This window comes from Scardinius erythrophthalmus, assembly GCF_964197995.2.
Source record: "Scardinius erythrophthalmus genome assembly, chromosome: 14".
In the NCBI taxonomy this organism is placed as follows: domain Eukaryota; kingdom Metazoa; phylum Chordata; class Actinopteri; order Cypriniformes; family Leuciscidae; genus Scardinius; species Scardinius erythrophthalmus.
In genome coordinates, this window is record NC_138234.1 from 10,556,589 (window position 1) to 10,572,230 (window position 15,642).

The 15,642-nt window shown below is 36.2% G+C and overlaps 1 protein-coding gene and 1 long non-coding RNA gene across 4 annotated transcripts in view; both read right to left on the minus strand.

Annotated features, from left to right (window-relative positions):
- Window positions 1-15,642, minus strand: part of LOC308701967 — a 756,660-nt gene that overhangs the window by 192,136 nt on the left and 548,882 nt on the right. The gene's annotated exons all lie outside the window — the stretch shown is intronic.
- The window catches only part of LOC308702017 (uncharacterized protein), a 67,883-nt gene that overhangs the window by 23,713 nt on the left and 28,528 nt on the right, over window positions 1-15,642 (minus strand). The window contains exons 2-3 of one of the 3 annotated variants that reach the window (XM_081384573.1): window positions 15,370-15,477; window positions 1,310-1,474 (exon numbers count right to left, since the gene is read on the minus strand). The gene's annotated coding sequence lies outside the window, so the exon portion shown is untranslated. Of the gene's footprint in view, window positions 1-1,309; window positions 15,478-15,642 lie in introns of those variants that run through there. The other 2 variants (XR_014031552.1, XM_081384572.1) reach the window with 2 other exon arrangements.

Consider the following 15,642-nt stretch of genomic DNA (forward strand, 5'->3'; position numbering starts at 1 on the left):
GTTTATCAACTAGATATAACTGGAGTGAAAATTACATCAAAAACATTCAGTGTTTCTGTCTACGGTGAGTAGAGATCATTTGTGTTTTGAATTATGAGAGGCACTTCATGTTTGGGGAAATTCAACTCAAAAAGACTTAAACAAATCATTTAAAATCATAAGGTTGTGCTACAATAATCCATATCCGTCAGTTTGACTCAATGAGCTGTAAAATTTCCTTCATGTTCTATTTACAGACATCAGGAGAATAATGTAATGTTTGGTATTTTAATGTGTGACATGATATAACAAGAGTATCTATGGCAAGAGCTCTTTTCATCCACTGCATTCCTCCTGAATATTTTCCCTACTCCTTTGTATTCCACTGTCTTTTTTCCAGTTAATGATCATTTTGATTAAGGCTACCTGTGTTTCATAATACAGACATTCACTACAGTGATATTTAACTCGTCGAGCTTTTGGTTTCATTCATGGTCTGTTCGAATGCTTTTGCACTTTTTAAATTTGCTTTTAATGTTCAGTGTTTGAAGGGGGAGAACCATAACATCTAATTGTATCCAGTTTTTGAAAATGTTTATTGTTTTCATAGAGTGAAGCTTTTGCTGATTTGTTAACAGTTTAATGAAAGTTACTACAATAATTCATGCAAAGCCTCATGGGGCATTGAAAAAAGGTGGATATTCTTATTTTATTCAAATTGGGTGTCCAATCCTGTTCACTGTCCTCCAAAGTGTAGCTCCAAAACCCTTGGAAGTTTCTCATAAGTCTGAAGGCCTTTATTAGCTGGTTCAGGAGTGTTTAATAGGGTTGGAGCCGAACTCTGCAGGACAGTGGACCTCCAGGAACAGGTTTAGGCATCGCGTAATAATTTTATTGTTTGAGATCACAGACACTCTCACTTTCATCACAATATACATTCACTGATCATACTGAATTCTGAGGTGTCTTGATTAGATTTATCCTGAGTTTCATTTATTTTTCAGCTCGTCTGCCTGTTCCTGTCATCAGTAGAAACTGTTCATCATCATCTTCATCAAATTGTTCATTGGTGTGTTCATCAGTGTTGAATGTGTGTGATGCGACTCTCTCCTGGTACGCAGGAATCAGTGTATTGTCCAGCATCAGTGTGTGTGATCTCAGCATCAGTCTCTCTCTACCTCTGGAGGTGGAATATCAGGATAAAAACACCTACAGCTGTGTGCTGAACAATCCCATCAGCAACCAGACCACACATCTGGACATCAACACACTCTGTCACACATGTGCAGGTACCACAGCACTGATGATATGTTTGTGTGTATTTACTGACCTGATCTCTGTCTTCTGTTGGAGATCAGACTGATGCATTCACTTCTTTCTTTATCATTTTAGAACGGGACGGTCAGTTTACTTCACAGGCAGTCTCAGTGTATCTGATAGTGTTGATCTCTGCTGGATCTCTGATGATTGTTGCTGTAGTCGTGATCTTCTGGATCTGCAGGAAACACAGAAAAACAGACCCAAAAGGCAAGTGTTTCCAACTGCTTTTAAACAAGTATTAAATATACCCTCCAGCCTGTTTCACAGACAGGGTTTAGATTATGCAAGGATTAGGCCTTAGTTCAATTAGCACATTTAAGTTGCTTTCCTAATCATGCCTTAGAAAGAAACATCACTGGTGTGCATCTTGAGACAAAACAATGGCACTGACATATTTTAAGATAGTGCAAGTTGCTTTCAGTTAAAACATCTCAAACATGCATTTTAGTCTGGGACTAGGCTTAAGCCTCGTCTGTGAAACTATCAACTGATAGCCCTAATGATCATAAGGTGAACACCCTCTAGTTCCTTTTCATTGAAATAAACCAAAATAATATGTGACGTTATTGAGTTATGTATATAATGGCACACGAAGTACAAACAGAAATGCCATCTCAGTGAATCCAAATAACACCGGTCTACACTTTATTAGAAGTCGTCTGGTTCAGAGATAAAATGTGCTATTAATTATGTATTTTGATGTGCTGAATTCAAATATGACAGTTAGAACAAGTGATTGGCTACTGTTTCCAAGATATTTAAGTTTTTACGTTTTACATCTGTATATTGTGTAGATACCTCACCTGTCATAGATCCAGTTAAAGATTTAAGATTGGTTAAAGAATGTCTTTCTAAATGTAATGATATAATTGTTGTTGTTCATAACAGTTCAGACTTGTGAAGATAAGATCATTTACACAGAGCCAACGTTCCACGAACGAAAAGCACAGAAATCGGTAAGATCCTACTAGTTTATGTTCGGGGTCTCTATCACTTCAGCAGATTTAAACACTGACTCACATCACATATTGCTCAGTACACTCACACAGGATATTATGAACTATTTCCACTGATGTCATATTTCCTGTGAACATACTTCATGTAACTGTCACAGTGTTTGAAAAGATGATAAATTACGAATGTTTTACGGAATCAGGGTTCCATTCATAACAAAACTGAAATAAGTGTGTGTGGTTTAGGCTATCTGTTAATCACTGGCCGACAGCTGATCTGTTTCACTGACATCCTGAGCACAAGCTTTAGCTTTAGCGCTGTTAGCAGCTAAACACAACAACAACAGAAACTCTTCTAAATCTCCAACGTAGCTGAACATTAAACACACACATATTTTCATTTACTAACAAACACATGAAATACAAGTTCATTTCAACATTTACTCTCCAGCTGGAGCATCTAATCACTGATGCCGTGAACATTGACCACATTACTTGCACTTCAGCGAAATCCTTTGTTGAAATAAGGAAGTCACATGCGTCAAGGCCAAATAAATGGGTCACAGATCTGTTGTGAGAGGGTTACAGACATCAGGGCAAGACTAATAAAAAAAAAAACTAACCAATTGTGCCAAATATTGGACTATAAATAGACTCATCAACCTCTAAAAGGTAAGGACGAAATACCCTGAATTCTCTAGAACACCTTTGTTTTTCTTTTCATTCATTCATGAAACACTTCACTTGGCTAGAGGTAATATAATGCTGGGTCCCAGGTTGCTTTAAATAGCACTCATGTTGTTTTAGCTTGCATTATTAGTAATGTAACATGCGCCATAATATAAACGTGCAGTTCATGCTAATATTACTATGTCAATATTTGATTTGAATAAAACTCCCTTACCCATGAAAGATACACAATTTTGCCATGTGACGTCATTATTTGATGTCCAGTGTAAAAACCACCGATATTGATGATTTTTTTTTTTTTTTTACAGCATATTAAAGAAGAGGATCACACAGAGTACGCACCTGTCACCGTGAGAAGACCCAGCTTTTGATAACCTTATCTGAGTCTATGGGGACTGAGAATCACACATGTAGCACACATTAAAATCTATTGATGACATTATATTCAAACTTCAGATTTTTATTCTCAGCCAGGCATTTAACAATTTTGGACTGGTTTAACTGCTTTGGTATTATTTTGAAATCCCAGCAGACACACAGCAGGATCTTTCTGAGGGGTTTGAAGAGAGATATTCAGAGATGGATTCATGAAGGGTTAAATAATTATTCTCCTAACTTTACCAATCATCAAAACTGTATGAATCAATTAAGCATTTTCAAGTTCGACTCTTAAAGCCTCAAAATTCGACTGTGTATTTATATCTCCCTTTTTTCTTTCTCTTTCTCTTTCTCTCTCTTTACACCACAGAAATGTGTTTTGACCTGATGGGTGGACAAATATCACGTGGCATTACTGTAAGTTAGTAGCCTATTGTTTCAAACAGGAAGCTTCAAAGCACGTATTGATTTCTCTAAACACCACACTTTCTTAGCAGTCACGTGACTGCTTCATTTCGCATGTAAGGATGTGTGACGACGGGTTTTGGACGTTCAAGTCTAATTTAAAACCCACGCACGATGGCGCTGTTTTAGACACTCCTGATGCTTCCCGAAACTTTCGTCGCTTTAAAAGGCTTTGTTTCTCCATTCCTTATTGGAAGTGTGTGGTTGTTGTCAGTTTGTGTCTGTCAATAAAATGTGGTTGAAGGGCATTTTTTTCCCCATTACTGTTTAGATGAAACTAGTTTGACTTCTGCTTTACAAAAAAAAAAAAAAAAAAAAACGTTTTACTACATAACGTAGGCCTACTGAATAGCCTACATCAACGCTGTTTGTTTGACAGAATGACTAAACATAACATTCATTCCCAGGCAAAACACAAAACAGTAATTACAGATTATGTAACTGCACATTTTGTCAAAATTGTGTTGTTGCTGTAAGACTGTTCTCAGACAGGTGGATTTAGTGATGTTATCATTGTTACAGAGTTTTGTCTTTGTGTGTAAGGTTCTGCCATCATGACTGATATTAAATTGACTCAATATCAAAAGGTTATCTCACCTAAAAATTAAAATGGTCATAATTCACTCACCCTCATGTCGTTATAATCCACACCTGTAAGACTTATTATTAGAGAGCAACAGATAATCAACTCTATCAATATCCTTGACTGAAATTTACTCCTTTCTTTTTTTGAGTTCATTTTATGATATTGATTTAATTTATAAATATCTCTATCTGGTGGGTTTTTTAAGGAAATGCATAAGAGCACTGTGAACTCAACAGGAAACAAATGTTCACAGGAAAACGGACTAATGTGTTAATAACATTATTCTTGTGAAAAGCACCTTTTGTGATATTCAGTGGCTCGGAAAGAATAATCAAACTGCCAAAGTCACGTGATTTCAGTGAACGAAGCTTCGTTACGTCAGAGCTTTGAATGGTTCGACGCTAGGGGGCGATGATCTCTGTGAACCCATGAGTGTCTCAATATCATTTTTATATATTGTTGGCATTTGATTACACATTTTTATAATAAAAATAAAGAGTTGTAGTTCATGGTCTCTTGTTTTGATTAACCAAGCTCTCCATAAAACAAGCAAAACAAGCCCTTCAATTTAATGGTGTTGGTATTACATGATTAGTTAATATTCTGTAATAGATTACACCTTCAACGTTTACAAAGGGGTTGTAGAAGGTGTTTATGCATGTTTGGACTGAGTTTTTGTTGCATTTACACTGTTGTGACCAGCAGGGGTCGCCAGCGTGTGGAGATTCGAACGCTTTGAAACAGTGAATCATTTTTCGAATCAGTTTGTTCAATTGATTCAGTTTCAAAAAGCTCCTTAATTTCTCCCAACACTAGTCTATAATGAACTAAATAAGACATCTACTTGAAAAGTGCGTTGCCTCCTGCTGCCTGTTTATAATAATAACTAACTCAATTAAAGACAGACTTCTTTGGTTTATTAGGTAAAAAAAAAAAAAAAAAAAAACCTTTTTACAGATACTGTGGTGGTAGTGAATCACACCAGCTGAACACACCAGAAAAGTACTATAAAAATATTTTTTTCAACAGATCTTAAAGATTGTAGGTCTGGATAATATGTCATAATGTAACATGAAAACAAACAGCAGAAGAACATCATTGCTTCTCACTTTCACTCATCAGACAAACAGTGTACAAAAACACACATCCTGATTTCTCCACTCACACACATTTTGCACCATATGACTCAAATAATAGCATTTCATTTTTTATTCAAAATATTGCTTTGGCTTTCAAAAATACAGTTTTATATATCATGCCGGTAATGTGGTATTTGCTTAGTCAAGAATAACATTATTGACAAAAATGATGCATTGCTAAACCATATACCGCAACTGACATGCAATCATATTTCCCCTTATATTTAGCCTACAACTGAAATGGTTCCTACTATAAAATCATAATTTTATATGAGATGAGACTCTTTAAAGAGTCATTTCTGAGTGGTGTGTGATATAATAGTTTTACTGTATTAAGAATCACTAATAACAGCTGGTGAAAGTTTACTGCATCAGTGATGAAATCATTTATAACTCAATGATTCAATAGTTTAGTCCATGATTATTTCTGATAACATACACACACAACATATTTTAGAGAGACACAGATTCCATCCGCTATAAGTCAATCATGTTTTAATATCAATCACCACATACAGTAAAGATAGAAATATAGTTCAAGTCAAGTTTTTCCACAGACTATAGATGTGGAATATTTTTTTTTACTAAGACTTTTAATAATTAATTGAATTTAAAACATCTTTTATTTTTAAAAGAAATCATTTAAACTTTTAAGATTATACTTTGAAATAAATTTAGCACTACCAAAACATTCACAATGTCTCATCCTGATCACTGAATACAGCCCTCTGGCTCAGAGATCATCAGACGGTTCTGTGGGAGTGAAACACTTCAGGAAACACTCTGAGATTTTATATTTAACTTATTGCATTTTTGTGACCCCATTCATATGTGGTATGAACATTGATGTGTTAGGAGCTTACTTCTTCAACTCTCTAAAAAATGATTAAGATGATTTTTTTTTTTTTTTTTTTTGTCTAAACTAAAATAATTGGTTCAGTAGATTTTTAGCAAGATATTTATTTTATATTATATATTTATTATAACCATTTCGTTTATATACTTTTAAAGAACAGCATGTTTTTCAACTTTAGTTAGTGTAATATATACAGCATTATTAGAAAACCTCTTTTTCTCACTTCCACTGTGCCAAACAATCGCCCTGTGCTCTGGAATGCAGAAGGGAGGGAGGGAGCTCCATGCTGATGCATGTGACACATCCTGATATATATATAACCCTCATAACTTCCATTAGTATATCACACACACATCCTGATGTCAGAGCTAAAAAAATCTTTATCAAAGTTCAAATATTAATCAATGGAAGCCCCTATATACTCACAAGGTCATAAATAACCCACATTTTCATCAATGGATCCCCTATACTCACGAGGTCATAAATAATCCCATTAAACAATTAATCAATGGTCATAGGTCATTTCCACCCACCGGAGGATACAAGGTCAAAGGTGACAATGTCATCGAGAGGGTAAGGTCACCACTAGGGCAAGGTCAGGTCAAGGTCAAAGGTCAACCCATCAATCAATTAGAGAGGCCATCAATCATTTTGACAATGTTTCTTTAATCATTCGGCAGTCTTGCAGCCTGAACCCCTGCAAGAAACCCACCCTTACAAAGTCAACGCTCAAATCTGTCATTAGTCGAATGAAACAGAAAAAACAATAATGTATTAACAAATGTGTTTCATGGACTAAGTAATGCTTCAAACTTGTTTTAAAGGTTGATTCCACTCTATAGGTATGTTTCAACAAGAGATTTATTGTGAAGTTACATAACAAAATTTAAAGGTTACTGTAATTTTACATTTACAGTTAATTCAGTTAATTTTTTTACTTGACTAATACATGTATAGCAATTTCAATGAAAATGAATCAAGATCATAGTAAAGAATTTAAAACATACTTAAGTTCATACAATAGGCAAAGATGCAAAAAGAGGCATGCACACTCTAATAATGAAAATAAAGACACTTAATGTGAGATAAAAGCCACTGCTCTACTGAAAATTGGCAAGCCTTTCGGTCACATCATGTGACCTTTCTCAATGTATTATGTTCTTGTATAAATCATTTCTTTCATTTATACCCAACCAAACTTTCTCTGCATGCATGCAAAAAAAGAGAACACAAATACAGCAGTATAAAATGATATGTAGGCCTACATTTTTGTAAAAAATTCAAAGAAACCAGAAACAATGTATAACAACTAACTGACATGATACATGATCAGCATTAGGATAAACAAAGTATTGTCATTATATTTCCATTTAATATTCAAAGTACCACTTTTAGAAAAGGGACACGGTATGCTAACTTGCTAATATTACACTTCCTAAAAATATACACAATTCTCAAAAGTTTAATAATGCTAACCAGAGAAAGCACAAGCAATAGAGTAAGTAATAGACATACTATCAATAGGGTTTAAGTGCCAAGATTGCCCTAAACTTCTTGATTAATTAAATAAATATTTATAGATACACTGCAATCAGTAGTAATACAATAAAAGGCATAGATGTTTAAAAACAAATGTAATGTTCTTACAAGAATTGTCAAAGGAGGAGTTAAGCAGCCGCTTATATATAGGCTACTGCTTTAAAATTATTGACTTATTTAAATGAATTAGTTCCACCCAGATTTACATTTAAAAATGAATTCATATAAATTATAAGTTGGCATGGTATGTTCAATACACAGATATCATTTTATACTGAAAGGTGGATCCATTTAAAACACAAACCAGTACATAAATGATAAATGATTAAATAAGTTATTCTGTGATTACAACATTTAACATAAAATTTGTCTAATCATTTATGGTTTGTTTGAATAATGTCATTCATCTCCTTTATAACTTTATCCTTTTTGATTTGTTTCCAGTTCTCTGGGATTTTGCCACAGCCTGCAAATTTGAAATTGTACAGCTTTTCTAATTGTTCACTAAAGGTGCAGATAAACCATTTCCAGTATAGTCTATCCTGATCATCTGCTGTAATTTTCCAGCTTTCGTAAGGAGGGCCAGCTTTTCTGTATTCTTTAAAAGAGATCCAATTTTCTGAGTTATGGCTTTTGAATTTGGCGTCGCTTATGACAGATGTTGAACAAAAGTCCAGAACAAAATTGTTTTTGTTTTCATTTATATTCAAATAGGTACACACCTTTTCGATAACACTCTTTTGATGAAAAAGACCACCAATGGCCTGACACCGATGCCACTCAACAGTGTGATCTGTTTGATGATCTGGAATGGTGTTAGTGCACACAGCTTTGCAGAAAGGACACTGCTCCCAGCACCCACTCAGCTGTTCAAAGAGAATATCAACTGGTTTTTCTTTTAGTTTGAAAATAATAGGCCCTGAGCCTAAGATACTTTTGGGGTCCTTCCGTCCTTTTTCCAACATGTCCTTGAGTGAACTAGCAACTGTCTCCTGTAGGATTTGTGCATTATTAACATCCAGATTTTCAATAGTCCTGAAATCTTCCCTTGACAAAGGGATCTCCTTGCCAAGTCTCGAGCAAAATGCATCAAGCCACATCGAGGCATTGCCTTGTGCTTCTCTCATTTTTTCTGATGCAGAAGAGCACTTAACCATAACTCTCTCTGTTAGCTGTGACCAGCTGGAAGAAATGGTCTCCGACACCTTCATTTGTTCATCATTGATGTACTTCACAATACATTCTCTTATAAACTCTCGACAGAAAGATTTTGGATCATTAATGTACTTAATGTATTCTTCAAAATTCTCATTTTCTGCCAAATGTTTCATAATGTGATCCAAAATTAGACTTATTTCCTCGAAGTGCTTCATGGTGATGTTTCAGGTAATCTGCTATTTCAATGCTTAATTTTTCAGAAAGTGCATATTGCATTGCTTCTTGAAGACTGTTTATTAAAACTGAGACAAAAGTCTTAACTGATTCTGCACCCTGACAGTAGCGCTTGTACAGCTGGAAGAAATCTTGCTTTTTCTTCATTAAGTGTGTGAGGGGGTCATTTTCTGACCTAATGTTTTCATTTATTTTTTGGAGTTCCCTCATTGATATTTTGCAAACATAGGCAGATAAGCAAGCCTTGTACAAACTTGTGAATTGAAAACCATGGGATTTCTGATATTTGAGGGTCATTTCATCAATTTCTGTCAAAATCTCATGAATGAAATTCTCAGTAACGTCATTACCATCTGCGGCCTTCTTTTTAATTCTCTTGCTGATATCCTCCAAAATTTGTTTAGAAATGTAATTTCCAGTTTGATTCATCTGAGAATTGTTTATACTAAAATTTTTGGCAAAGAATGATCGTTTAATATGCTTGCCAGTATCAAAGTGGAAAACTTCCTCTGATTTATTACAAACGGCATCTTTGTGTTTTTCAAACCAAGTCAATAAGCTACTTTCAACCAAGCTCTGTATGTTTGTTTCTGTGTCCTTTGGGTTCTTAGAGGACAGATCAGTTGTCCATTGTATCCAAAGTTTGTTAAATTCATCCAGTATTCGATCCTCACTTGGAGTTTGGTTATTGAGTGCAGCTGCTGCAGCCATGCCTTTCTGAAACAAGTCTATTTCATACTCCCTCATTTTGTTGTCAAGCTCTTGTTTGAGATTCCTTTGAATCACTTCCTTTAGACCTTTTTTATATGTTTCCTCAGTGAGCTGTTCTTTTAAATTTTCCAACCTTCTATCAATGAAAAATCTCCACTGAGAAAGAATATCAGAATGATTAGTCTCCCTGAAATATTTGTCAACATCAGTTTTGATTGCTCTATAAGTATCTTCAAATAAGCCTCTTATCTGTGACTCATCGATTGCATTCAATTCGCAACTTTTCACTCTGCAGTTCAAGGTATTTTGTTTCTCTAACGCCATTTTCCTTAATTTCCAAGACCACCTCTGGTAATCTCTCTCAAGATCACTGTACACCTTCATATCCAAGGAATTACGGAAGTTAAAAACGAAGTTCTCATTTAGCAATGCATTCCATGTGTCTTTTATTCTCACACTGAACTCTGACAGAGTGAGAAGTGTACTGTTTGGCAGCCAGGTTGAAATTGTGAGCACCCTCTTCTTAAGCTCCTGCACATTCTGACTGTATGATGGGTTGGGTGGAGCCATTGGAGGGTCACCCTGCAGAAGATTCTTGAAGTAAAAGACATCTCTGTTCACATCAAACTTTATGATGTCACTGAAGCCTGCAACATCGATATTTTCTTCTTCTGCTGCAGCCCTGGAAATCTCATCAAGTTTCTCTATAAGCTGTATTCTTCCTCCTTGGTTTTTGACTTTGGCTGTAATGTCTGACACATTCTGGTGAACAAACATACAACTTGGCTTGATATTTACATTCTTCATTCTCAAAAATGCCTGAAAACAAACCTGGAGAATGTTTTGAATTTCGCATAGATTTTCTCCCATTACATTTATCAGTGTAAGGTCACTGATTCCAATTATAAGGGTGGCCAATTCATTGTCATTTTTAACCACAACATCAGGGTCAGTAACTGTTGAGCGTAGTCCCTCTGTGTCCACCACAAGTACATAATCAAACATCAACTCGTCCCTTATTTGTTCCTCGACTGGGAGTAGATGCATGAATGCTCCTCTTGTGCATGGTCCTGAACTTACAGCAAAATCCAGTCCGAACATTGTGTTGAGGAGAGTAGACTTTCCAGAACTCTGAAGCCCTACAACAGAAAGTACTAACACTCTTTTATCGCCAAGTTTGTGAATAAGTTTGTCCAGGACAGCACTGACCCAGTCAATTGCCACATAATTTACATCTCCATCCATTAGTTCTAATGGGTGTCCAGAGAGCATCAAATCAACACCCATTTCAGGGAGCTTCTCAAGTGCAATTTCATGAATGGTCTTGCTCTCTTCAACAGACCTGTGGGATTCATATATTTGACTTATTTCACGAAACACATGATGAATCCCAAATGTTGCATGCTTTATTCTTTCAGATAATTCACGAAGATCATTCTGGTATTTTCTTTTCTCTCCATCTGATGCTTCTCTGAATTTAAGCCATGTTCTGTTATATTGTTTTGTAAGGTTAACAAGATTACCGCTGAGAGCTTCATCAAGGCATTTCTTAAACCAGTTCAAAAAGTATAATCTTTCATTTTCCTCTACATCAACAACAGATTGAAGGAATTTTTCCATGAAAATGTTTTCTGATGATCTTTTCTGTTGGTTGGATCTAATCTTCATTTTCTCGTCAGTTATTTCAGCACGCTGCTGCTCAATGCTCATGTTTTTTTTGCACAGTATACGATGAAACTCTTTGTCTTTGATGCACCACTGCATCCACAACTTGTCTTGCAAAGGCAAATGTATGTCTTTCAGGCCCAATGATTTCTTGTCTGTTTCTTTTCCTTTTGTCTTTTTCTCACCATATAATACGTCCATAAGCACCTTAGACTTTTCTGTTCCTTTCAATCTGGCCTCTGTTTCAACTATGAATCCTTGCTGTCTTCCTTGTTCAAAATGATCTTTCAAGATTTGCTTCCGATTTCCTTTTGAGAGAACCTGATTCATTTTTAAAAGTGTTTCCTGGGTTAATTCAGCTTCATTTCGATTTTTAGCTGCAATTCTGTTAGGATCACTTTTGTCCATTGACTCGATCCCAGAGAACAATGCAATGAAAGGTGTGCTGGATTCAAGAAAAGTTTTGATTCCCTCTTTTATTGCAGAATCACTGAGATTTTCAGGTAACAATAGTACAATGATGGAACTTATTCCCATAAGAAAATGGACCTGTTGTGGATGTTTGCAGGCATCACCATGGAGGTTGATAAAGGCCGTACAGCTTTCAAAATTGTCATTTTTTTTTCCTTCTGGAAGGTACCATGAAATTTCTGCTACCCCTTCCAGCAAAACACGTGTCATTGTACTTCCTTTACAGTGGCGACTGAAGAAAGTGGGGTGCCCATTCTTGTTAATCATCTCATTCATAATTTTTGATTTTGAGTTTCTGGATGTTCCTAGTCTCATGAAAGACACAACTGGAAGAGATGTATCCGATACTGACCCTGCCAGTGGAGATTGTTCTGTGGCCTGCAATGTAAGTGCACTTATTTGGAGTGGCCAAACAGGTAATTCTATTTGTTGATTGGACAGATTGGGCACTAGGAGGGGTACTGCAAAATGGCATTTGGATAGCTGGGTAAAAATAACCTGTCGTACAAAATCATTGGAGCAATGATAAACTGCCATATAGATGTCCATGGGGTGGATGTGAGGCTCATAAGCATTAGAATCAACATTTTCCACTTTAAAATCACAAAAACTCTCCAAGCTGCATGGTGCATTAAGGGAAATTTGCAATGTAGGTTCAATGCAAATGGACCTAACATTGACATCTAGTGTTAACAGTCTGGAAATGAAGTGATGCCATAATTCTTTCTCCACGACAGTTTGAATAATGCATGTTGACAACATGTTTATATTATGAATATTTGAATTTGACAGTTTTGCTGGATAATACTCAAGCAAATCTAATCTTGCAAACAACTCTTTGTATGGACTTGCAAGCTCAATATTTAGTTTAGGAAGTCCATCTACTGGGGATGCTTTATCAGCATTCTCTGTTTTTGAGGTGTCTGCAGCTTCTTTGTTTTCCGAAAATCCAGTGGATGGGGAATTACCTTCTCGTTTTAAAGTACCGTAAAGCATCAACCTTAGTTGCTCCTCCAAGAGTTCCCAGTTTACATGTTTTGAGAAGTCAGCAATTGCTTGTTTCAGATCAGGATTAATGTCTCCTGACACTGTCTTTTTGAAGGCATCAAGTGAATTTTGTTTATCCAAGGATAGTTCATGACCCTTGTAGCTTGCTGTCAGCAATGTCAACAGAGTAAAGGCCTGTGCCTTCAAAATACTCTCCTTGCGAAATCCCCAATATTCCCTGTGTACATCTGAGAGCTCTTTAGTTAAGAAATCAATTTCCTGAGAACCCAGAAGGGGGTGAAAAGTATCCTCTTTGTGTCCAACATGCTTTGTGACTGACAGCACAAGTAAAACTAAGTCATCAAGACCATTTTCTTTCATAGTTTTAAGCCACACATTTATTGCATGGGTAACTTTGCATGTGATAGACACATTTATGTCTTCATCAGAACTTTGCAGAAATTCTTCACTTGCTTTTTTTAGAACAGCTGTTACATCAGATAACTTTTGGATGGGAGTAAAAACGCCATATACATCTTTAGCCACCTCTGGGGTCCCTTTAACCCATTCTAAAATCTGTGCTCTGTTTGGGAATTTTTTGACTTGATGGCAATGTGTCTCCATCACCAAGTATGTCAGGAATCGTATGTTGTCATCATCGTATGTTGTGGTCACATTGGTCAGGAATTTCTGAAGTGTCTCATTTGAAAGGAAAATATTAATCCATTGGTTGAATGATGTTGTGCATTCCTTAATTTGCCTTCTCATTTGGAGTAAATCTCTAAGATGTTTCTCAGCATCTGAAAGAGACCACTCTTTCACTGATAGAATCAATTTTTCAGCTTCATCAATAATTTTGAGTGCTTTAATATCATCTGCAGATTCTACATCCTGGTGTGTGATGTCTTTATAAGCGCTCATTAGAAATGTGCACAATCTGAGAGGGTCTTTAAATTGATCATTATGATATGTTCTGATGATATCCCACACTGGCATCAAAGTCGATCCTCTGTCTATGACTGCCCAGGTTTTTTTATTTGCTGCAAGGTTGTTTTTCCACAGTATGTGATCATCTGTTTCAGCTGGACCTCCAAATTTATCAACAGAGAGCTGGACCACTGTATTGAGGTCATCACTAAATCTAATCTGAGAATCTCCTTTTCCTTTTGAGATACTTATGTCATTTGAAGCTGAAATTGTCTTGCTTGCTTGCACAGTACAATTTATTGCCAAGACATTACATACCTGGTCTTTTACTTTATCATGGTTTTGGTCTGAAAAACCCTGAGCATATGCCTTCCACCAAAATGTTCCACCAAAATGTACTGGACCCTGAGACACATGAGACCCAAAACTTTCAAAGAATTTCTCTACCCGTTTCCGGAGAGAAGCACTTTCATCTTGATCAATGGCATGCAGCAATTCATTGATTTCTATTAGTTCTTTCTTTGCAGAGTCAGACAAAGTAAGCTGGTCAAAGAATGCTGAAGCAAGCGGCATGTAATGACAGACTGTCATTGCCACATAAGATCGTTCAGACTGGCTTTGACAAGTTTTTGATGATAGAGAATCTTTTTGTGAGCCAAACTTTGTTTGTGCAGGTAAAAACCCAAGATTCAGTTCTGCACTGTAGGTGTAGCCCAATTTTTCAACTGATCCTAAAAACTCATGGTGAGATTTGTAGGAGGAAAACTCATACCTCATATAGTGAGAGGCGTGTCTTGGCCCAGCAAGTTTACAGTCATCAATACTGATCAATTGTTGTCGGTCCTTCAAAAGATCTTCCATTTTCCCAGTTTTGAAAATGCCCTGAAGTGCACAACCTCCTGAAGCTGAATTTACAATCTCTTTATCAGAAATGGATATGGCAGATAAACATTGTGAATCATTATTTGTAGAGAACCTTGTTATCAAACTGTCAACCTGGTCCTTCAGAGGTCTTTTAATTATCATGTGTGTGCTTGATGGTTCCTCAAGCTCATGTGTCAGTGTTGATTCAAGTTCTTTTGCCATGTTTTGGGTTATATTATCTAGGTTTGGCAGATGCTTTGCTAATACATGTTTTTTTTCCAAAGAAGTTGATTTTTCAACTTCTTTTGCCACTGCCTCTGATTTACCTGGTTCTAAATTAACTAAGAATTTTTGAAGAGCCTTTGGTTCCCATCTGTAGCGAGTGTGTTTCTTGAGCAGTTCAAAGTCCTCAGTATCCAAATACTCAAGCTGTTTTGTATTAGTCACCTGTAACTTATCTTTGAAAACTTTTGTCCAGAATGTGCCGTCCATACCAACAGCCTCAAGTTCTGCTTCTAGACCTTTGCAGGGTGTCAGATCAGATCTCACCACTCCCTAGGGGAAAAAATAATAATAATTGAAAAATCATATATACTGTATCTCAGTAACTTTTTTAAACAGGTATGCTGCATGCGCATTGTGTCAAAAATCCCCCTGGTGCAGATGCATTGGATGGGTTTCGCATTCGCTCTATACAGAGTGTCAGCTGCTCATTTGCTT